Source organism: Ambystoma mexicanum, chromosome 3p (assembly GCF_040938575.1).
Source record: "Ambystoma mexicanum isolate Mex_15411 chromosome 3p, UKY_AmexF1_1, whole genome shotgun sequence".
Lineage (NCBI taxonomy): Eukaryota > Metazoa > Chordata > Amphibia > Caudata > Ambystomatidae > Ambystoma > Ambystoma mexicanum.
In genome coordinates this window covers 520,593,601-520,618,859 of record NC_090925.1, presented here as the reverse complement: position 1 = coordinate 520,618,859, position 25,259 = coordinate 520,593,601, and positions in this window count along the sequence as shown.

The window sequence follows — 25,259 nt, the reverse complement described above, 5'->3', positions numbered from 1 at the left end:
GACAGCATAAAGGGGGCCTCACTTGAACTTTGAACTTTCATACTTATGGCGCATCGCTCAGGAAAGTCAAGTGGATTTTGCCAGCGCCATTCTGAAAACCAGTGAAGTAACTGGACGAACGCGCGCCCCTGCACCAGAAGCAGGATGGAGAGTTCAACCTTCCAAACCATAAGGTGAGCTTAAACCGGGTTTGGAGGAATAGAGAGGAACAGAGGGGGGAAGTGGGGAGCTAGCACACCATTCTGCAGACTGTTAATCCCCTTTCTCATCTGCAGAAGGATATTCCTATGGGCCAAGGAAGCACGATTTGGAGGTCCTGTCCAATCGGTGTTCCGGGTCCTGCGCATCACGCTAGAAGAGGCCGCAGTAATCCAGACTAGATCAGCGCCCCCGTGGGAACCAGGTGGGCGTTACAACTGATGAATTGATATTTAATATGTTTATGATATGTTTTTATTCATTTTTTGTAATTATTGAAAGGTTGTTTTATACAGCCAAACAATAAATAAATAAAAAAATAAAAAAATAGACATCAGCAACCGCTCAATCTTCCTTCTCGCTTAAACTTCGATTAACTTCAGAAAAAACACAACCTTTATACCAAAATGTAATCTCAAAAACCTAACATAAACCTTGATTGGTTATAGGAAGGTAACTTTAACTTAGGTACTATATCTGTATATGGTAACGGGGGAGGGGATTGGATAATAACGTCAGGCGGGGCAACAACTCCCTTCCTTCAAACTGGCCACTGTAAACATCACTAAAAGTATGACTGTCCCATTGGTTCTATACTCTATAGGACCCTAGATTACATGGTCCACTATAATTGGGTTGGCATTGATCCCACACATACTTTTCCACTTGCGCTTAGCAGCATGCAGAATAATTAGCCAGGTGCAAGGAGTAAGCCTGCACCCCATCTTTTCCTTCAATATATGTTACAACCATTCATCACCTCAGTCGCTGTTTGTCAATTACTGCTTTGTAGTTTGGCCTCGAGTCTGCTTCTTGGTCTGAGAAAGATAAGGAGTATGGGTACGACAAGGCTCCATGCGTAGGTGTGAAAGTCTCATCCCTTTCTGCCTACCTTGTCACATGACTAGGACACCATGAAACAGGCCTCTTCTTCATGCAATATTGTGTATTTGATTTAATTCTGTCAGTCGTATAGCATCTGCGGCTTATCTCGACCTTGCTGAACAAGAGACTCTGTTGTTCTTCTCTTTAACTGTAGGGATTGCTAGCCTATTCCAGCCTGATACGACCTTGGCCTCCTTGCATGGCTGCCTTCAGCAGGGTTTTCTCTCCATCTTTATTCTCAATTTGTTTGCTGCGGCCCTCTCCTCTTGAGACCTTTAGTAACCTCTATTCAGTTCTGCTCATGTGCATTGTGGATTTTCGCTGATCCATAAAGTGCTTTTGAGGTAGATTATGTATAGTTGGCGCTTGCCGCAATCAATTTCACTGCTAAGCATAAGCAAGCCTCACGATTCCTTTGCTCTTGGGTTTCTTGTGTATTTACACGTTTAAACTGGCTTAGTGTCTTCATCGTGCATATGGCATAGGTTTCTTCATCTTGACATCAACTGTTTCACCTTAGGCTCGAGATGTCACTTAGCCATGGTATTTTGTCTCTTTATCAGCGTTCTTGGGTCATCATATACTCTATATGTGCGTCTGTTCGATCTCTCATGATGTAACCAGGCTTCTTCTCTTAGTATCTTTTTGGCTTCTTCGGGTATTTCATTCTGACAAACGTCCTTTTCTCGTGTCTGTCGATATGGATTTCTCAGTGGGTACCTTACTGTCCAGGTTTGCTTAGGTGCTGGTACTTCAATAAGAGCTGTTATTCCAATAGGCATTGGGGAGAGCCCAACTGCGGCTTTCTGCTGGTTTAACTGTTCTCCATATGTCACATATTCTGGCGTGGACGTTCCTGGCACCTCGAAGGGGGTGGCTGGAGTGCAGATGATGCCTGGCACTTCCTCTTCAAGGGTCTCAAGCATACTAAACATTCCAGCACTCATACCAACACTCCACCGATGACCTCACACATACAGACACCATGCAGAACAGGGACACAGCAGGAAGTAAGGGGAAAGCCAGGTCCTAACAAGGGGAAAAGTGCTGTGCTGGTAGGAGAGAGGCTGCCAACTTAGTCAAAGAATAGTGCTCACAGAGACTTCTAGCTGAGAGTGAATGCTTAAGTGATGGCTGTGTTAGCTCATTCCTGGTGAAGATGACTTCTTTTGTCAAGGCACAGTGAAGTGTGGACAGTGATGATTGCTTTCATGATAGTTAGCAAGGAGTATGATGGATGTACAGTGGCACGGATCATGTTGAGAATTACCAATGTTAGCTGGAAGAAATGGATGGGTAGTGTTTCACACTGGCACCCAATTCAATTTGGAGCACCTGTGTGGCAGATGCAAGAAAATAGACATCCAGAACACAGCCCCACATGGGAAAGGGTGTAAAAACAACAGTTGCCATTTCACAGGTAGGAGTGGCCGGAATTGCGCTGAGGCCAAGTGTCAGAAAAACTAGGTGCCAGCCCCGTTTGAGTTAGCATAGCCCTGGAGCAGGGTCGTAATGTTTGCTGGGGAGTGGGCTGTCAAGCTGCGAGGGAATGAATGAGGTTACTAGATTTCCTTACCTTGTGCTGCAGCTTGAGGGACCATTGGGGCGGTTGCCCGCCGGGACCTCCGTTCAATCTGATGATTTATGGTGAATGGTGACGTCATGTTGTTGGCAAAGGGGCATAGCGAAGCACTGAACGCCTCGTAAAGATTCTACTGACGTTTGGTCACTGTCAGTCTGTATGTGTCATCGAGGAAATTGGAGTAAATCACCTCTAATGTGACGCTGCCTGGCGACGTTTGTCTAAAGATCTGCATCATGGCTGATCTGTTTCCTCTGCCGTTGCGGCTGTCCCCATGTTTAAGAGCACACGGTGCTAGGACATTTTATATGTGTCGTTTACTGTTGCGAACCAGAATCTGATTGCAGATAAAATTACAAGGGGCCGAGCAAGCGCAGCGTTTGCGGTCAGCGTTATGGAAGAGTTTCTAGAAAGCTGGCAGGTATTGTGGCACAATGGACCGACCTCCTTTGACATTGCTTACTCACTTTTTGGCATTTGGTAAAAGAAGGAGGGTATTACTGTGCGCGGCGGCAGGCTGCGCTGCTGTTTCTTGAACATTGAAGTCTGCCCTACTGCTTTTAATTAAGTTGCTTAGTTTTACATGTGGAATGTTAATGTTTATGGTTATTTCAATTTCTGTAATTCAATGTGAATGCCACATGAGTGCACGTTTATTTTTTGTGACAGCTCAACCTATTTTTGATAAGGTGTATTCATATTACCCACACCAGGAATCAGGATTAATAATATTGTAGGAATGGCAGGCTGCTGTGGTCTGTTTGGTGTATTCCGTGTATGCAGAGCGTGCATTCAACTCTCTAAATTGAGTTTTTGGGGTACTCTCGGCATGTCAACAGCATGGAGAAATTTAAATGTGGTCTCTCTTATGTGCCGTCAAGGAAGGATGTCATTTTAAATGATGTACCACCATTAGATGTGCTATGCATGCTGGTGTTAATGATGTCTAAGTTTACCATGTTAAACTAACATCTTTGAGAATTTGCAGGATTTAGGTTGCGTAAACAACTTGGACCTTTAGCGCTGATGTGGTTGTAAAAGTCTTAAATGTTAGAATTAACATGTTCTAGGTCTTTGCAGGAGTGCTGCGGTGACAGGAGTTCCCTCGTTTGATTTGGTGCATGGAAGGAAACCCAACACTCAGTTGTGTCCTGGCTGGATGGGGAGGTCAAGTTGTGAGAGAGTGGATATGGAACGTGTGAGAGAAAAACTCTTGGTCAATGGATACAAGTCCAAGAGGAGATTCGATATGAAAAACTGCTGTAGAAGTCTTACAGTAGTCCTGGGTTATGTAATTAAAGTGAAGGTTCACTTGAAGGTGAGACAGGGGCGCTCAGTATTCTTGGAGCCCATGGAGGTTGTTAATGATTTGGGTTCTTCCATCTTGGTCAGAGGGGGTGGCATCTGGAATAAGGAGAGAGTGGCTGTCGTACGCAAGTGGAAAGTGTTGTGTGGTTAGCAGAGAGAAGGGAGAGTGTTAGGAGCGCTCAACACATGCTGGTTAGGATGTGTGTTAATTCTACCTAGCACGGTTGAAATGTTTTATGTTTAGAATTTTAGAAGGAAGGGAAGTGTTAGGAGTGCACCTCCGTTCCACAATGATGTCTGCTTGTCACTAGGTTTGTTAGTGGTTACCTTTAGAGTTCATGTTCTTATCATAGGTTTTTAGTTGCATGTATCATCATGGAACTTGGAACCACACTGCTCACAGCTCGGGCAGGTTCCAGGTTTTATGAAGAGTCAGTTAGTGTGGGTATGCAGCTGGGGGGTCGCTGCTGGGCAAGACTTGGCTTACCTTGAATCAAATAAAGCCTTGTCCTAATGTCATCGACGTGTGCAAAGTATTTTTTCCCATGAACAAGACAGAACACCTCTCAATCCCACTAACTAATCCCTCAAAGCCCTCCCTCCATTTCAGATTCACCAGAGCACCTGGAGAGCATGAAAGGGGCAGCAGTGCACAGTATAAATCAGAATAACATAACATACCATTAGTCCTTCAGTCACTTCAAGTAGCTCCCTTTGAATCAATGAATGGCATTGGTATTACTTTATTTACTTTAAAATCGACTTTTCTTATTGCTATAATCTCAGCACGGAGGTTGAGGTAAATTGTGTCTCTCTTTTGCATGCCCCCTTAATTGAAAGGGCCCTACAAAGGTAACAGCCAGAGGCATTGGTTCGGAGATGCGATCCAGGGATTTTGCCAAAAGTCATCCCAAACTTTCATAGATCACAAGATGTTATTCTCCCTGCTTTTTTCAGGATTCAAAATCAATTGGAGTAGGAGGCATGGCATTGCCTAGATGTCAATAAGAACAATCGTGAAATAAATATATAGGACTGAAGAGTGCAGGAAATCGGACTACCTGTTGGTAATTTATGAAGCCGCAGGGCCTAGCAGAAAAGCTTTGGTGGTAATGATTAGTCACTGGATAAGACTGTCAATAACAATGGCTTATGAAGCAGTAGCCAAGTTTCCCAGTTCCATGCATGACACCTCGAGACAGTCCTGCTTTTTGGTTCCAATTGCATTCTTGAACTTGTAGTTTTGTTTTTCCCATTGCAAAGGCGGGCCTACAAGTCCTAGCATGCAGTGCGAAGGGGGAAAAACCAGGATTGGCTCAAATATTCTGCATTGAACTAGGAAAACCTGGCAGCTACGAGCATACAGGGCAGATAAATGAGAGGAATGACGACTTCCTGGGCTAGTGCTCCAGGAGACTCCCTGCAGGAGATTTGCAGGGCAGCAACGTAGATTGGCCCAAATACTTTCATCAAGCACTATAGATTGAATGATGAGAATATCATTGATTGCTCATTGGCTGCTGGAGTCCTCAGATCTGGTATTCACTGAGAGTGCTGGATTAGAGATGTACGAGAGGTGAAGGGGTGCATGCAGCATAGTGAGTGTTGGTGTTATCATTGGCCCCTTACACATAAATGACTTTGGTATACCTCAAAGGTAAGTACTAAGACGCGGAAGAGGTCCATGAAGGTGATGTATGGATAACGTACTTATAATCTTCATTACTCCTTGTCCAGCTCTTCCTCCTAACAGTACGAGCATCCCTCTCAACCTCCCTAAAAGTGAAAGGGGCCATGAACATACCTGGAACAGTAACAGGTTTATGAGATAAATGTATTATACCTCTGTATGGGGAGGGGAAGGATCAGACAAAGTTGGAAAACATGTTCCTTTCATGGAGGCGGTACATTAAAAGGTAAGTACTGTGACGAGGAGGTGCAGCTATGGGAGTAATGAATGTGATCAGTTAGCAATCCATACATTATGAAAAGCTATCAAATTCAGTGCCATGCTTTCTAGCTGGGATTTTGGACCTACTGGCCGACGTATAAAACAATATAGATGAAGATTACACATACCTTGTATATGATGGTAGTGGCTAAAAGATTATTTCCAATTTCTAGTATTTCAAACGGCAGTCCCAGATAGAAAAACATGGCTGAGCTCACATGCGGTGCAGGACGTTTGAGAATGTAAGTAACTTTTTCCTCCCCATAGCACCCAAAACTGCATATCTCTTAGATATTGCAAAGCCAAAGTGATGCAAACGAAAGAAAATGTCCCTGGGTAGCAGGGACATCTTGTGGGGATGTCCAGCGTTGTCTTAGAATGCACAGCGTAGCCAGGACAACAATCTTTACAGGAAGGGTGGCAAGAGTCAATTTACATGCGTCATCGTTTCCCACGCGGATTTCCAGTCGTACTGGATGGGAATGGAAAGACTGGTTACAGGGCAGGTGTGGACAGGCTATAAAACAAGGGCAGGGTGCAGGAATCATTGAGCTCGTGAGTAAATTTAGGGCAGAGACCGGCAATTAGTTCAGCGCCTACTTACTCAGAGGAAGTCAGAGTTCTTCCACCTCTATTTATATAAGTAGAAAAGGAAAGCCTTTTATATAGGGAGGGTTGAAATGTAGAGTACAAGTAAATTATCAAATGTCAAAGTGAATTCGTAGTTCAGAGTTAAAAACATATGCAATTGCATACACAGCTCCACATGTGCAAAACCAGAAAAGTTGATGGAGGCAGGAAAACAGCTGCGGTAGCGTTGTCTATTAGTGCTTCATTTGTTTGTTTGCAGCTGTGTTGATAATGTGACAGATATGAATCAACAGTCAAATGATCAGGGCGATATTTCGGATAGATCTACCTATATGTGTCTAATTCTAACCAAGACATCAATTGAAAGATAAGACAATCTTTTTAATTAATCCATTATTGTATGAAATGTTTATTAAAAACATAAAATCAACAAACATTTCACATTAGAATAATATATTCATCGACACAGCAATAAAATCCATAGTATTCTCTACATATCCATTGATCAACATTTATCAAGGCTTCCCATCATCACCTTTCACCCCTTGCTACTTCAAAGGGGACAATTGGATTACATGACCTGAATGAATCGAACTATTGTACAATGTATACAAATGACACTGGGCCTTATTACAACCCTGCCGATCCAGTAACAATGGTGCCGGTAGGCTTACCAGCACCAGTTACCGGACCAGCAGAGTACAAGTTTGCGGGCCGGATGCCCTCCCGCCCACCAGGTCTGACCTGGCGGGCGGAAAGGCAGCCGCTCGCAGACTTTGGCGGTAGCACCGGCACCATTATGAATGGTGCCGGTGCTACCGTCCTCCCCATTCCCATTTGAGTCCTATGGGACTCAAATGGGAATGGGGAGTAACTTTTCCTGATGCCTGGGGGAATCCAGACGTGGACCCCTTGCTCACTATTCTTAGAGAGGCACAGCTACACCCTACTGATGAGGTTCAACCAGACCGAAACACGTGTCTGGGGTTGCTGTTGGTACTCTTGTTCAGAGGAGAATTGCCCAGCATTTCAATGCAGGACTGCCCCAGGGCAGGACAAAGACTGATATGTTTGGGATATTTCTTCTCTGTGAAAGATAGTGAGCTAAAGACTCTGGGTAAGGCTCTTGTAACCAGGACTCATGTCTGGCAGAGAGTCTCCCAGGACCCCCCTTGTTATCTGCATATTTCAAGTAACTTTGGGTCTCACCCTAAGTTACTAGGGGAATCCAGACGTGGACCCCTTGCTCACTATTCTTAGAGAGTCACAGCTACACCCTACTGATGAGCTTCAACCAGACCGAAACACGTGTCTGGGGTTGCTGTTGGTACTCTTGTTCAGAGGAGAATTGCCTAGCATTTCAGTGCAGGACTGCCCCATGGCAGGACACAGACTGATATGTTTGGGATATTTCTTCTCTGTGAAAGATAGTGAGCTAAAGACTCTGGGTAAGGCTCTTGTAACCAGGACTCATGTCTGGCAGAGAGTCTCCCAGGACCCCCCTTGTTATCTGCATATTTCAAGTAACTTTGGGTCTCACCCTAAATTACTAGGGGAATCCAGACATGGACCCCTTGCTCACTATTCGTAGAGAGGCACAGCTACACCCTACTGATGAGGTTCAACCAGACCGAAACACGTGTCTGGGGTTGCTGTTGGTACTCTTGTTCAGAGGAGAATTGCCTAGCATTTCAGTGCAGGACTGCCCCAGGGCAGGACAAAGACTGATATGTTTGGGATATTTCTTCTCTGTGAAAGATAGTGAGCTAAAGACTCTGGGTAAGGCTCTTGTAACCAGGACTCATGTCTGACAGAGAGTCTCCCAGGACCCCCCCTTGTTATCTGGCTTCACGGACCGCCAGGACTGTAAAGCCCCGGTGATTCCCCAAAGTTAGGCACCAGAAAAAAAAATAAACAACTCCGGCGGAAGCCTGCCGTTTTTAGCGGCACGGCTACCGCCGGGGTTGTAATGATACCCACTGTCTCATTCATACATGTCGATATACAAGTGTTTCGGCCTCATGAGCAATTGATGTAATGGTCAAAATTTGACATATATAGATCTATCAGAAATATCGCCCTGATCTGTTGATTCATATATGTTGGTGCTAGGAGATCCGAGAAGGAGCCAGGTGTCCCCATATTACAGTATTGATAATGTGACAGGGCATGAAAAAGTTTCAGGGCCATTGGAAAATGTTGAAATATATATTTATAATTATAGTGCAGAAATTGAATTGCTAAACTTTTGACTTGCATGACGAATTTTGGCTGATATCTTGCAAACAAAATGTTTGTCATGGGCCTCCCTAGAATGGACATTTTGGGAAATATTGGTTAAAAAATTAAAATGTTAATAACAAAGTAAAGAAACACTATTTTTGGCCTACTCCCATTGATTTTCCCATAGAGAAAAAGTCTGAATTTCGGCACAGGGCAAAAACTGCTGGATGGAATTGGACCAAATAAGAAACAACTTGGGCACGAAGCATTTACTCGATATCCGGGAGGGGCCTGGGGATATTCGATCCAGTAGATTTTAAAATAGTTCATGGGAAAGAGGGTGCCCATTTCTCCCGAAAGTATAGCTACATTTTTCCCATGGTGCTTTGCAGCCGAGAGATGAAATGAATGAATCAGAGATGAAAAATTCTATTGCTAATAACTTTCGATTTCCTAAATGGAGTTGGATGAAATTTTCAAAAGCAAACGTTTGTCAATGTATCCCCACAAAACAAAACACCGCCAATTTCAGCTCATTCATTTTCCCATGGAGAAAAAGTGCAGTGCTTTAACAACAGTAAAGTGGAAAACGCTTGGCAGATTTTGGAACAAATAAGAAACAATTTGGGCAAAAGCGTTGACTTCATTTTCTTGACTGGTTCGGGGTAAATCCATTGAGTGGTTTTTTAAAATACTCAACAGAGAACAGTCTTTGCAGCAGAGGGTGAGAGAGGCTAATAATTTAACTTGTTGGATGGATTTGGATTACATTTTTTTTTTAAACAAAGGGTTTGTCAAGCCGCCCCCCCCAAACTGGAAATTTTGAGAACAGTTTGTTAAAAATAATGAAAAAGTTATTAAAATAATATAAAAATGCAGTTTTCTGCCTACTCCCATTCATTTTCCCATGGAGAAATGTGCAGTTTTTAAACAGCCGTAGCACAAAAACCAGTGAGCAGATTTGGGCCAAACTTTGGAATGAATTCCCCTATTGCCTTACAGAGTCTAATAACGTTCTCGACATCGGAAAGAGACTCAAAACGCTCCTGTTTATGTAGTCACTCATAGGGAAACACAGATTGTTTTCAATGAGAGCTATGGCCTGGCCTTAGGCGCTATTTAAATACTAATACCAATAGCAATCACATCAGGCCAGAGGTTGGGAGTGGGAAAGAAGACGTGAAGTTGGGAATTTGGGGGTGGCTTGGGGAGACAGTTAAGAGGAGACTTTATTTGGTTTATCAGTGGAAGACCGCATGAATCTCACAAGATCACAGCAGGAACTTCACAAGACGCGCTCAGAAAAAATGTACGTCACACGAAGCAATGAGTGATTGGAGGTAATGGGGGAGTGTTAGGGAGGGAAAAAGCAATTTAGTGCAGTTAGGGGACTTGGAAAAAAGAAGGGGGGGCACATGTTGAGTGCCTGTGAGAACGTGGAATACTTTTCCCGTTATTGCAGGAATCGGCAAACTCCCACCCTAGCACAGGAACTTCTGTTATTGGAAATGATTACTGTGAATTGTGGGAAAAAGGACTTTAAGTACTCACATTTTCAATCAAGTTCACCGAAGAAAATGCGTCACATGAACCAAACAGTAATAGGGGGTAATGGCCTGGAGAGGACCAGGGAGGAAAAATGTATTTGGGGGCTGTGGAGGAGGGTGGGGGGGGACCATGCAAAGAGGAGGGGGCCGTTTGTGAGTGCCTACAAGGACAGGGAAGAGTTGGGGATTATTTTGCATTACCAAGGAAATCCCACAGGAATGGGTAGTTTAATTCCGCTGTATGTGTAGCTCGTTGCCATTATCGGGCGATTATCAGGTGAATCCTGCGGGAATGGGTAAGAGTAAAAAAAAAAAGTAATTTTACATCCGCAGTGACTGCATCTCCTAGGCAGCGGGTAATGGGTCTCTGTGCTCAAGGTCATGGTTAGAGGGCCCCAAAGAAACCTATTGGTGCAACATGGCCAGTGGCCACAGCCGAAGGCCATGGCCACTGGCCATGCCGAAGGGCCATGGCTAGTGAGCCGCTAAAAAACCCATTGGTGCAACATGTACAGTGTCCACGGCCAAAGGCCATAATTAGTGGGCTCAGAAAAACCTATTGCTGTAACATGAACATTGTCCAAGGCCAAAGTGCCTAAGCCATAGCAAGTGGGCCCCAAAGAAACCTTTTGGTGCAACATGTAAAGTGGCCATGGCCAAAGACCATGGCAAGTGGGTCAAAAGAAACCTATTGGTGCAACACGTGCAATGGCCACGGCCAAAGACCATGGCTAGTGGGCCCCAAAGAAACCTATTGGTGCAACATGTACAGAAATAATAGTAAAACAAAACCCTTGAAATTTAGTGAAAAAACTTTAGCTAGGAGAGAGTTAAGGTGATCAGATTTAACGCAACAAAACTCCTGAAATTCAGTAATCGCATTTTGAGCAAGTCCACATTAACTATGTGCCCCCCGTTGAGCAGCATATGACCACAATGACGAGATCACAGATGACATCACTGGCCTTGCTTTGATTTGAACCTGCAATCTGCAGATCACACACAGATTTCAGCAGCAAGCGCGCAATCCATTGAGCTATTTTGCCAGCCTTGTATATCATTGTGAATCCCATCTGTTATGTATGTGCTCATGGGCTTTGCACGTGGGGACGCAGAGTTAAGATGATCATCACTTCCCACATCAGCTGCATTTCAAGGCTTTGTTGTGTTAAATCTGATCAGCTTAACTGTCCTTAACTAAAGTTTTTTCAGTGAATTTCAAGGGTTTTGTTATACCATAGTTTATTCAAGGGCCTCTAGCCATGGCCACTGTAAATGTTGCACCAATAGGTTTCTTTAGAAGTCACTAGCCATGGCCTTCGGCCGCGGCCACAGTACATGTGGGTCTCCTTGGGGCCCACTAGCCATGGCCTTAGGCCCTAGCCAGTGGCCATGCCCACTGTATGTTTTAAAACACTACCTTTCTTTCAAGCACACGGGTCATGGCCTTCGCTCTTGGACATTGGCCACTGCCTTTGGTTGTAGCCATTGTACATATTGCTACAGTAGGTTTCCTTGGGGCCCACTAGCCATGGCCTTCGGCTGTGGCCACTGTAAATGTTGAACCAATAGGTTTCTTTGGGGCCCACTGGCCAGGGCCACAGTCACAAAGACCCATTTTCCCCAGCCTAGTAGATGTGATCACAACAGGTCTTCCCCCTCCCCCCATTAAATGTGTTTTCCTCCGTTTCCATTCCCCCTAATGATTACCAGCGTAATCCTGCGGCAATTACGTGCAAAATACTGCAAATACTCTCCTGTGATGCATTTTTGTTTCTGAGTGCCCCTTCCATTATTACCGTTGTAATCTCGTGAGAATCCCCCGAAATTCCCCCAATAATGCCAAAATGTTGAACTGTAACTGGCTCCCCAGACCACCCCTAACCCCCCAACTTTACATGACTTCCTCTTTGCCCCTCCGCAGCTCTAGCCTGATGCAATTTCAACCTTTTTCCTCCTCGAAATAGCTTTTTTTGCACTTTCTGTTTTTTCATTCCCTTATATTACTGCGGTAAACGCTTGCATAGAGCAAAAAAAATAAAAAATGGCAGATTTTTATTTCTGAAAATCCTCTCTGTTGCAAAGCACCATGGGACATATAGCTATAATGTTGGGAGAAGAGGTACCCGAAACCCATTGAATATTTAAAAAACTACTAGACAGAAAAACCTCAGACCCCTCCCAGAAATCGAGTCAACGCTTAGTGGCAAAGTTGTTTCTCATTTGGTCCAATTTCATCCAGCAGTTACCCAGCGCTGCACAGACATTTTGACTTTTTCTCTATGGGAAAATGAATGTGAGTAGGCCAAAAACAATGCTTTTTTAAACTTTTTTAATAACCTTTCAATTTTTTAACACATCTTTATCAGAATGTCCAGTCTGGAGGGCCCTGGGATGAACATTTTGTTTGCAAGATATCAGCCACATCCTTCTTGCAAGCCAAAAGTTATTAGAAATTACATTTTCAGTCTTTCTTATGGTACTAGCTGCACACCTTAACTATAGTGCAGCGACCGCAGCACTATAATATATATAATATATACATTGAATATGTTACCTTTAACTGTAGCTCTCCAGTATTGTTATCTTTGATGGATACTGTGCTGAGCTTGGAATGAAACTCGGACACAAGGAAGTCATGTTTTTGGACCAAGACAGAGGTCGAAGTTGGCGGGAGCGGTGCTCCTCTACTTCTTTTAATTAAGTTTTACCGTTCCTATACTTTTCTTTTAAAAAGAAACCATTCCGGAACGGTTTTGTTTTAAAATAAAAATCTAGGAAGAAGTTGAAACTTGCACTTTCAGTGCACTGCACAGGACGTTTCCTTAAAGAGCAGGCACATGTGTTTTGGGGGTTTTATTATGCATGAGAGGGAGCACGGCGATGGTGTCTGTGGGGAGCGTGCAGGCCAATAGGGAACATAGTTCCACTATTTCTTTTCGTACAGTTCGACCACTGGTCCAAGACCTTTATTTTTATTTTTTTAAAAGGTGTTGAGGAAATGCCTGTCTGTCCCTGCTCTAAGAGGTGTTTCCTTACCCAAAACCAAAACTAAGGGTCTGTCAATGTAAGAATGTCCAAAGAAAAACTGCTCAGTGTCCAAAGTACTATTCTGGCCTTCACACTCCAACAGAATCAACTCTAAGGTGAAAAGCGTAATGTCCTTCGCCTTGAGTGGTTTATAAATGTCCAAAAAAGAAAATGCAGAACTCTAACACAAAGGTTCCAAAAGGATAAAGTTCCTTGTTCCAGTGCGTGGTTCCCTTCTGCTGGATTTCTCTTCACTTGGTTGTATATGCAGAAATATCAGTTCCTTGGGTTTCTCTTGATCTACAACACAACCGGTACAAAAAAACAATTTGCCTTTTTGTCTTTCTCTTGTTAGGATACCTGATGTACTCTCCTGCCAGGTTTTCATTCCTCTTCTCTTGATTAGCACAGTTCTGATATATCCTTCTCAGGACCTCTTTAGATTATGTACTTCCTAAACACCGTTCAGCTTGTACTTGCCTGGTGTGCTTCTCTACCAAGACTTTCTCATATGAACACACTTACAACTGCCTGGTATTCTATTTTGTCAGGGCTTTCTTTTATGCACACACTTACAACTGCCTGGTATACTCTCCTGCCAGGACTTTGCTATATGAACATACTTCCAACTGCCTGATATACTCTCCTGACATGGCTTTCTTATGTGTGCACACTTGCAACTGCCTGGTATACTGTCCTGCCAGGGCCTTCTTGTTTTTTCCTTGTACCTTTAATTTGCCTGGTATACTCTCCTGCCATGGCTTTTCACATGTGGGCTCTGGGCACACCTCCAAACTTGATTTATCTCTTATGTCTGCTTTATCTGATAATATACCTGCAAGGTATATTATCTCACCAGGGCTTCTAATATTTGTGTATTTCATATACTCACAAACTTGAAACTCTCAAACTTTTGTTCCATTTTCCCTTTTAGCTCTCTTTCTCTTTCATGTGCTTCATTAACAAATATTTGGGTTTGGCATGGCTGCCAATACACCCGGTGTCCCTGCTTCCCTTTGGTGGACTCACTGACTTTTGCAAGCATACGCTGTTTCTCCTGTGGCAAGTCATGGCGATCATTTGGTGCTTCCTTCCTTCTCGCCGCCTCTATTCCTCTGCTTCCCTGCCTCTCGTGGTTTTCTGCTGGGCTCTTCTGCTTCGTTCCGGGATTCGGTAAGGCTGCCTCCCAACACCTGCAAATGCCCAGGAGCCCTCCGTCGGCTATTGGTGTTCCTGCAGCATGTTCTCTCCCACCATCAGCTTCCCTTTCTCTGGTCCACGAGCCGGTCGGCTCCTTGGATCTCTGTCCAGGCCCACGGTCTCTCAATCCGTACCGAGAGGAGCAGCCTTCAACCGTCAGGAGCACACTTCACTCAGCTGCTTTGCCTGTTGAAATTTCCTGGCTACAGGTATGTACCCACAACAACTAGAGCGTAGCTTGTGCTCTTGGTCTTTTTGGATCTGGATTACTCATCTTCCTCATCACAGTATTCTTGTAGTTATGGGAATCGAAGCCCGTTCTTGACAACTTGCATGTAAAGTTAGGGTAAGTGTTCTCAGAGATATTTGAGGGCTTGTTAGCTCTAGATGACTTGTAGGTAGAGTGTGAGAAGGTGCTTTTATGAGTCTTAAAAGGCAAGTCAGATTCTGACGGTACCCTTCCTACGTGGATGAGGAGACGTATACCAATATGCCATTAAGTCATTGGTCATGGATGGGGCATCCTCAAAAGAAAAAGGGGAATACCATATCTCGTCCGATGGTGCTGTGAAATTCTCTCGTAGGCTGTTTCCCCCTGTGCGATCCTCCCTCATATAGCCACTCCCAGGGTGAGGATCAGGTAGCGGCTGCTGTCCCCTAGCCACATGAATCCTCAATATACACAAATGTCACTGAAGTACATTACACAGAGTTAAACACGTAGAAAAAGACTTTTAACTTCTAAATTATCAGCTTCATATTGGTCCTTTTCACCCTTAACCTATGATGTCGTCAGACGTAGGCTCCACCCAGTGCAGCCATCTTTTGATTCAAATCCAGTCCCATGTATAAAGATATCACTCTGCATCCAGCCACGTAAAGGAGGCAAGCACACCGCATGTGAATCTATGAAAGATAACGTTAGGGAACTACAGTTACAGGTAAGTAAGCAATTCTTCTCCAGCATTGCATTTTTCATAGATTGACTTACTTGAGTTGATTACCAAGCAGTTATTGTATTTGAATAATGTTGCCCTCTTTTATTTTAGGGCATATGTTTTGATGTAATCACAAGCAGTAAGAAAGAACATATTACAATAGCTCCGAATTTTGCATGCAAGAAATAAGGGGAAGGAGAAAGAGGCTTCACCTTCGTTTAGTTTAGAGAAAAGATGCCAAAGCACTTTATGGCCAACTATTGTCTTTGGCCCTGCCTCCTCATCCAGAAAGGAGCGCTTCACAAAAGTGTGAAGCAATATGCAAGTCGTGGCTCTGCAAATGTCATGCAGGGGCACTCCTGCATGGCATAGTCTCCACTCTTCCAATGGTAGCATGATCCACTACAGAACCCATGACCAGGTGGCCAGTTGGCTGACACCATCCAGCAGGCTAGACCCGGTTTGGAGATAGTGGGGCGTCTTGAGGAAAAACGAAGTGCTACAAAGAGTCAATCAGCAGCCCAGAGAGTGCAGTGTCTATTCCACTGTTGTGGAGTGTCCTCTGAAAAACGTGGGGGGCAAAAGGATCTTTTCAGAGTGGGCTCCAAGGCCACATAGGTCGGAACCTCGGGTGCTGTCTAATCGCCACCTTTTTTTGTGAAACGCTGTATACGACTCCTTTAGGAAGAGATCAAGAAGCTCGCCTCTCTGTCTGACTGACGGATATCCATGTGGAAGGCAGCATTCCAAGAGAGAAGTTTAATATCACGTTTGTGAACAGGCATGGAGGGTGGTCACGTGGGAGAAGTAAATAAGAACGCTACAGTGCGGCATGACTATTTAAGGAATGTAAAAGTCACTTCATGAAAGCCGTCAGTGTTCTGACAGCAAACAGAGATGGTGATTGTGGGCCATTGTCAAGAAAGGAATTACTGATGATTGAGGCTTGGACAACACAGACTTTTAGTTCCAGAAAATAAGGGGGTATTTGCGGTATTTTTCTGGTATTGGGGTGACCTTGTTTCTAGCAAACCAGAAACTGAAGCGTGTCCATTTCTTCTCATATGCTTAACGTGTTGAAGGGGGCGTTTCTGTATTATACTTTAGTGGTTCATCCAATTGCAACTACTGAACAGGTTTTTTTCTAGTTACCCCTTGCCCTACTTAATTATCTTATCCCCTTTTTTTAATTTTCATTTTTTATTTTCAATGTACATATTTACCTTACCTACGTGTCTCATCATGACGCTTCCTGACTCTACTACATCTATCAAACACCTCAAGTTAGTGTCTGGAATGTTAAGGTTATAAATAATTCTATTAAACGCACACACATATTGGCTTGTTTGAGATCAATGTCATGTGATATTGTTCTACTTCAAGAGAACCTCCTCACTGATGTAGAAGCTAGTAAGCTCAAACGAAGCTGGGTTTGCCAAGTATATTATTCCAATTTTAATACACGAGCAAGAGGTGTATCAATATTGTTTCAGAAAGTTATTTCTAGTTCCAAAGACGTACGGCAGAATTCTGTCCATCAAGATTAAGTTCTAGGATACTGAAGTGCTACTGTGGTGTGTGTACACCCCAAGCACTGACAACCCCCTATTCCCTCACAAACTTGTGGACTCTATCATCCTGGGTGGAGACTTTAACACAGTTATGGGACCTAGATTGGATCGCTCTGTACAGACTAAAACCAAACAGGCTTCGAAAAGTAGACGTCATTGAATAGTCTGATTGAGGAATTCCACCTGGCTGATATATGGCGTTTAGAACATCCACCAGGAAGAGACTTTAGTTTCCACTCAGCAGGTCACGATGTGTAGTCGCAAATAGACTTTCCTAAATTCTGGATATGTAACCTCTAGCTGCTATGACTCTGAGATAGGCAATATTGCAGTTACTGATCACGCGCCGATCAAAGTCTTCCTGACATTGAGACACACATTGGTCAAGTACCTCTTGTGGGGAATGCAGAATGAAAGCACAAAAGACAAGGTCATTATGGAAATGTAAGATTTGATTGTACTCAAAAGAACTGACGCCATCTCGAATTCCACCATCTGGGAAACACTCAAGTGCTATAACGAGGGGTGTAACAATGTGCAAGACTGCCTGTTACAGATGAGAAAAAGAAAAGGAAATGAAAAATCTATTGTGAACAGTGCTATGCAAGTACAAAGGATCCGGTGCTCCAAACACAACTCAGAAAGAAAAAGTCTGAGCTAAATAAGGTGATATCAGACAAGTGGAGTATGCAATGTTCAGGTGTAGAATAAACTACTTTGAAGAAGGAGAGAGGACTGGGCGGCTTCTTGCCCACAGGTTGAAGATTTTTGAGAATGAACGGGTCAATACAGCAAGTAAAGGCAACTAATGACTCCTAGAGGTATCAATGACTAATTTCAATTATTTTATAAACAGCTTTACAATTCTGAGATCAATTGCAACTCTGAACATATAGAAACAGCTCTGTCTCAGATAGGCTCCCCAAATTAACAGATTAGTCTGCACTTAAACTAGAAGAAGAAACAACAGAAGAAAGGGCTCAGCCATCTCGGCTCTAAATAGAAACAGAATTCTTGGCATAGATGGATTACCAACTGAGTTCTACAATATCTTACTGTGATGAATCAACATCCGGGGCACCAGTGGTCCAGGGATGAATATCGGTTTCTAAACCATCAATCAACCCCACACCTCTAGTACACCAAAAGGGATCCAAACAGATTGTAATACAGGTAAATGATAAGACCTCCTTGTCCAATTTTGTTAAAGTGGATGGAACGGGAGGCTTAGCTCCGCAAGGTCGTGGATCATTGGTTAGTTGCAACATAGGAAAAATACAATTATTACCCAATGATAAAAGGGACTGTCCAGTCAAGGTTGTATACAAATATCTACTTTATTATTCAGCGACGGACCAGGGGGGCAGAATCACAATGTACCTGGTGCTGAAGTTGTTCTTGGTGCTTCACAGCGTTGAGGTGGTTCCGGGGTGCTTCACAGCCCATGAGACAGAGTTAGTGGTGGGAGACAGCTGCGGGTACAAGACAGCAGGCAGTTCGGCCAGCGAGGCTGGATGGACGTCTGCAGGCTGTCCGGTGTGGCGGCTCAGGGCCAAGAATCATTGTCTCTGTGCTGGTTGGCATATCTGGAATGCTGGTTGAGGCGTCACGGACGGCTCTGGTGACTGCAGCGTGATAACAGTCAGTGGTGCAGCCGGATGCGGTTCGAGGACTCGACGGTCTCAAAATTGTACTTAAAAATGCACCCTGGATGATGCTTGTGTGGCACTCCTAGCCTCTTTGCAGAGCCCGTGACCTTTCAAGGGGGATGGCCCAAAGCTCAGGAGAGAGATTGCAGGCAACGGCCTTGTCCTTTGTCCAGAGACTCTCTGGCACTTCCCACCTAGGAAGCTTGCTGTCAGAACCTAGCAGGGCACGCTGTGTGCTGGCTGGGTACCAGTTCTGGAGCTGCTGGATGTGAGTTCGGTATCTCCCTTTGTTCCCTGGGAGAGGTTTATTGGAGAGATCGTGCTTGCCTCTTGGAACTCCTGTTTTTCCTTCACTGGCAGAAGATGTAAGGTAGACTGTACCTTCAGCTCAGGTCCAAATGAGTCTTCTTACTCCTTGCAAAGTCTTCAGATGATCTGATCAGTAAGGGGCTCAGCCCACTTTTAAAGCCGAACAGGCCCCGGTGATTAGTGTAGGCTAAGCCCACCTTAATTAACCAATCCTGGGTCCCCACCAACAATCTTCAGTGATGCTTCAGGTCAGAATCAGGGTGCTTGGCAGCAGACAGTGGAAGGGTGACAACATATACTTCTAAGTCCCACCCATCTTCCTGTCTGCTGTACATCAAAGTGTCTCCCTAATTAACTGAGCCCTATGCAGTGCTTGGTCACGACATGGGCTTCCTTTGAAGTAGGGGGTTGCAGGCAGACTTTCGTCTCCTACAATTCACATACTTCCCTGCTCTGAAAGGAGTGGTTCCAGACAGGACATTCACTGCCCTTTTCATACCAAGGAGGGGTGTTAGTACCAAGTTGCCAAATTGCATTACAAAGAGGTGTTGGTCTCTGGTCTCCATTGTCACTTCCTACACCCAGGTCTGGTAATTAACCTTCAGTATTCACCGCCACCAGCAAGGTGTAACAATGGAGATGCAAATCCACAGGGCCTTGAAATGCTAATCAGGCTGCCAATGGCCAGATGCCTTTGATGTACCCACAGCTGTCACGTGTCAGCTACACATGACAGGGGAGGGCGGCACTGATAAGCTCTGTCCTACCAGAGTACATGACTATGTTTCTGCTGTGCAGTGAGCATGGGAAATATGTGTGGAAAAACCCCACATATTTTCGGAGGTTAATCTCCCATCATTCATTCTTTTTCAAATAAACAAAAAAACAAATAGCCCAGGTGAGTGCATTCTCCCTGTGCAGATGGTCGAATTCCTCACACTTACCTAGCTTTGCCATTGAACTCCTTCAAGAGGTGTATTCCGACTCCTTTGACACAGGAACCTTGCCCAGTTCTATGAAACACGTTAATCACCATATTACTGAAGAAAGACAAATCTCCATCAAGCTTTGCAAATTACAAATTGCAAGATAATGGCAAAAATACTGATAGAGACTGGAAAAAGTAGCAACTCATGCAAATCAAGTTGGCTTTGCCCCAGGAAGATTTGTAGCAGACAATATGAGAAAGCTGCTGCTAACAATGGAACGAAGAATGAAATGTGCATATCCAGTAGCTGCTGTCTCCCTCCATGCTGAAAAACCCTTTGACAGAATTACGTGGAAATATCTCTTTGCAACTTTGAAGATGATGGTGTTTGGATCAAATTTCATACATTGGGTGAAACCACTAAATGCAGACCCTACTGCTAGCGTCGTCACCAATGGTCAGATATCGGAGGTTTCTGCTGCAAAGAGGGACCAGACAAGACTGTGCACTCTCTCCCTTGTTATTTATTATTGCTATGGAAGCCCTGGCGATTTGACTAAGGCAGAGCGATGACATAAGTGCATTTGGATTCAGAGGTAACTCAGACAAGATCTGGCTATACGCAGATGACCTTCTGGCGGTTGTGGAAGAACCTGAAACGAGCATTGCTTCCCTGATGGATGTTATTTATTAATGCCTTGCCCAAGATTTCGTGGTATAAAGTTAATTAGAGCAAATCCGAGATCTTGCCTGTTTCTGCTTCCTGCACGAAGCACATTTTTAATGACCTGGTGTCCCACTAAAACGAAGCGACCAAGCGTATCCAGGGAACCCCAAATCACCAAGTGGGCTTTGAAGGATTCAAACCCAGCAGAATTGTTTTAAATAATGGGTTACAATTGCACTCCTCTTGCTTTCCCTATGACGTTAAAAATGTAATTCGTGATTACTATCTAATGGAATAGCACTGTGTCAACTGCTGATCTCATCTCTGTTCTACCAAGGTTTGCTTTTTACTCTGCTCCATCAAGATGTAGGCTGCTGTTAAAACGAATAAAGTTCTTTTTAGACAATGGTCATTTTGCATCATGTTATTTTGTGAAAAATTGGTGAAAGTCATTCAGAAAATGAAAAAATCATCTGCCACCCGGTTACCCACAATATCCTGGAGCATTTTGCAACGCACTTTAATGCTGGCTGCGATGGATGTGCAGCGAGAAATTGCCACTTTAAAGATATTTTCAGGCAGCTTGTTGCTCCAGTTTTGCCCCATGCTATATTTCTTGATCCCGTCCATTTGTGCTCCACTTGCCTCTACCTGCCATAGTTCTGCCCCTTCTCTCGCAGCACTCTGCATACCCAAATAGGCACCCGAATCAGCGCTATAGTCGAGGATACACGCGGGTGGACCCACTTTTTTCAGAGGTTGGACTCAGCAAGGCCCCCCTGCCCCTGCCTGCCCAGCTAAAATGATAAACATTGAATGTCCTCTTTGAATTTATGAATGAAAGTCGACCTCTGGGATCAAACTGAGGTAGTCAGGTTTGTAGGCCATGTGGCGCTGGCCCTTTAAGGGCGCGCACGCGACGGGGTGACGTTCACTCCGTCGCGTGCGCCATATAAATAAATGGGGCATTTCCCAGCGGCCGGGGAGCCCACACAAACTATATCACGTCTCATGTGTTTGGTGTGTATGCGAGGGGGGGGCTTACGGTCAGGCAGTCTGAGTAACTGCCAACAGTGGCGACGAAAGATTGGACCATACCCCGGGACAGGCTGTGATATTTGCAGAATGCGCGGATGATCGAACGTGAGTGCATTTTGCAAAACATGCCGCGGAGAGGGGAGTGAGACACGCGGTCAGCGGCCATTTTGTTGAACAGGCCTTGGGAGGTCACAGCTTCATAACAAAGCGCCAGTGAGCCATCCAAGCCTAATGTTTGGACGATCCAGTGGCGGATAGCCACTAGAAGCAGCACATGTCATTTTCATAGTGAGTTATTGACATTTTCACTGTTTTTCACCGAGTACTTGGGTGAAGCACCAAGGAAGGCCTGCTGGATGCACACCTTGGGGCCCACCCTGCTCCTTTTTTGGATCCTCCACATCTGCCTGGTGACCTGATCTACACTTTGTGGAACTGCCTATGCCTGGCTGCATCTGAGGAGTATTGGTATCTGTGGGATGCCTGTGGCTACATTCAAGGACCATCCTCTGCAGAAGAACACTGTCGTGTGGGGTGGTGAGTTGCGGCCCCATTACTTGTACATCCCTGGGGTGCCTGTGCGCTTACCACCATGAGCCAAGCTGCAGCGGCTGCGGCTGCCCCTCAACAACCGGCTGCTCCTGCACCACAGCCACCACCCATCCTGCCGCCAAGACCTTTGCCCAAGCCACCTGGTGCCCTACAACCAATGCCTGAGTTTGAAGTCTCAGGCACGCCATCAAGCCTGGGACCGAGGTGGAAGATGTGGATGGACAGACTCGAGATGTACTTCAGGGCCACAATGGAGACTAGTGCTGACAGTAAGTTGGCCACCCTCCTATACTCTGCAGGCCCTGCGGTACATGAGATATTCCTATCCCTGCAACCAGCGGATGGGTCTTTTGCGGCGGCGAAGGATGCGCTCCACAACCATTTTCTGCTGATGGCAAATGCAGATTATGAACGTTTTCTCATGGGGGCTGCGCGACAAAAGGATGAGACTCTTGATGTCTTCTATGGGAGGTTGCGCAGACTGGCGGTGCCATATGCATGGAATGACCCAGACACCATGATTCGCAACCAACACATACAAGGGTGTGTGTCTGGCAAGCTGCAGCGCCAAATCCTGCGAGAGCCCGGCATCACCCTTCCCTGCATCCTAGAACTTGGCAGATGCCATGAGGTGTCCGAATTGCGAGCAACGAGAATGGAGGCCGGGGTGTGCCCCAGCGAGGCGGATGACATCTGCGCTGTCGGCAGAGGCCGTGGGTTGAGACACCCGCCGAGTGGCCAAGGACCAAGAGCGCAAGCAGGGAACAACTCATACCTGAAATGCAGATATGATCTCCCGCACCCAGCAGAGTGCCCAGCCATGGGTGTGAAGTGTGGCCGGTGTGGGGGTGCGGACCATTACGCCAGGATGTGTAGGACCACAGCTCCAAAGGTGGTTCCCAAGGGACCCGTCCGGGCCGGTTTCTTCCTCCCCCAGAGCTCGTCTAATGTCGCCCAGGTGGACCAGGGTGATGATGGTGCCCCTCAGGAGGGTGACGAAGAGGAGGATGAAGAAAACGTTTTTTTGTGTCCAGCGTTGGTGTCCTGAGAAACCACTCCAAGAGACAGCCCAGGTGCAACGTACTGGTCAATGGGGACTCAATAGCAATGCTAGTGGACACCGGTGCATCAGTTAATGTGATGGCCAGACAACACTACGACTCTATGCAAACCCCGCCAGCAGTGGCGGCACTGAAGGCACCTATTTTCACTTTTGAGGGTGACCAGCCAATTCCCCTGGACGGCGTGTTTGTGGCAGGGGTCAAGTACGGCAACACATCAGTCCGAGCCAGGTTCTATGTCACACCAGTGAGCAACAACACACTGCTATGCTGTGCGGCGGCAGAGGCCCTTGGTATTGTGACATTTACAAACTCGGTATACCTGGACGACATACAGGTATTGCTGGGCAAGCACGCTTCCCTGTTTGAAGGAATTGGACAGATGGTGGGTGAACCTGTAAGGCTACATATAGACGAGTCAATTCAACCAGTGGCGCTCAAGCATCGGCGGGTATCCTTCCCCCTTAGAGAGCTGGTGGACCAGGAGTTGGACAACCTTGTTGGCTTATGCATCATTGAAGAGGTGGAAGGCCCCACCCCGTGGTTGTCCCCCAATGTAATTGCCCGCAAGCCCAAACTACCCGATGAAGTGAGAATCTGTGTGGATATGCGCCTCCCCAACAAGGCCATAAAAAGGGAGCGCCATCTAACCCCCACCATTGATGACATTATAACGGAACTGCAAGGGGCGAAATTCTTCTCCAAGTTGGATCTAAGAGCAGGGTATCATCAGGTGGTACTGCACCCCGAGTCCCGCTATATAACAACATTCACCACTCATTGGGGGTTGTACAGATATAAAAGGCTGAGCTTTGGGGTCTGATCGGCAGCGGAGGTGTTTCAGAACATCATCAGAGGGGCATTGGCAGACCTGGATGGAGTTCTTAACATCAGCAATGACATCCTGGTGTACGCCAAGTCAGAGGCGGAACACCCGGCACGCCTGGCCAAGACATTTGAGCGCCTTCGCTCGCTGGGACTCACTCTGCACAGAGACAAATGATAGTTTCCCAAAACTACCATTGAGTTTTTCGGGTTTGTTTTCAAGGCGGACGGCGTGTCCCCTGATCCCCGCAAGGTGAGGGACATAAAGGAGGCCAGACCACCAGAGAATGTAGCTGATGTGAGGAGTTTTCTGGCCATGGCCACGTATTTTGGCCGCTTCATCCGGAATTTGGCGTCCCGCTCGGAGCCATTTAGGACACTGACGAAGAAGGACACCGTGTGGCAGTGGGGGCCACTTGAACAGGCAGCTTTCGATGACATCAAAAGCGCCCTGGCTGCCGAGGACACCATGGTGTTTTTTGATCCGAGCCTACAGACTAAGATCGTCGTAGATGCTAGCCCCTATGGTCTGGGGGCGGTCCTCGCCCTAGTCGGGAGTGATCAGGAAATCCGACCGATAGCGTACGCCAGCAAGGCACTCTCCAACACCGAGCAACGGTATTCACAAATCGAGCAAGAGGCCCTGGCAGTGCTGTGTGGTTGCAGACATTTTCGCCTATACATCTTGGGGCGACCAGTGACTGTAGTTACGGACCACAAGCCTTTGTTGCCCATCATGGCTGGATCCTCATTGAAACCACCTGTGAGGATAGAGCGCTGGATGCTTGCGCTCCTCGATTATGGAGTTTTGCTGAGCTCTCGTCCGGGAAGTAATAACGCTGCTGACTATCTCTCCAGACATCCGAGAGGGGGCTCTCAGGTGTCCACGTCAGCAGAGGAAGCAGATGAACACGTTCAGCTTGTCATTGAAACGGCAACCCCAAACTTAATGCAGGTGGAGGAGCTAGAGCACGCATCAAAGAAGGTTGAGTGTTTTGAAATACTGAAAACGGCCATGGAGCAAGGTGCCTGGAATACTGTGTTGGAAGCTTTGGGCCGAAGAACAAATGAGGCCAAAGAGGCGCTGGAGCAACTCTGGCGGGTGCGCGAGGAGTTGACATTCTCAGATACTGGGCTTCTGCTGAGAGGGGACAGGGTTGTGGTCCCCCAAGCCAAGGTTCAGCAAATTATCACCCTGGCGCACCA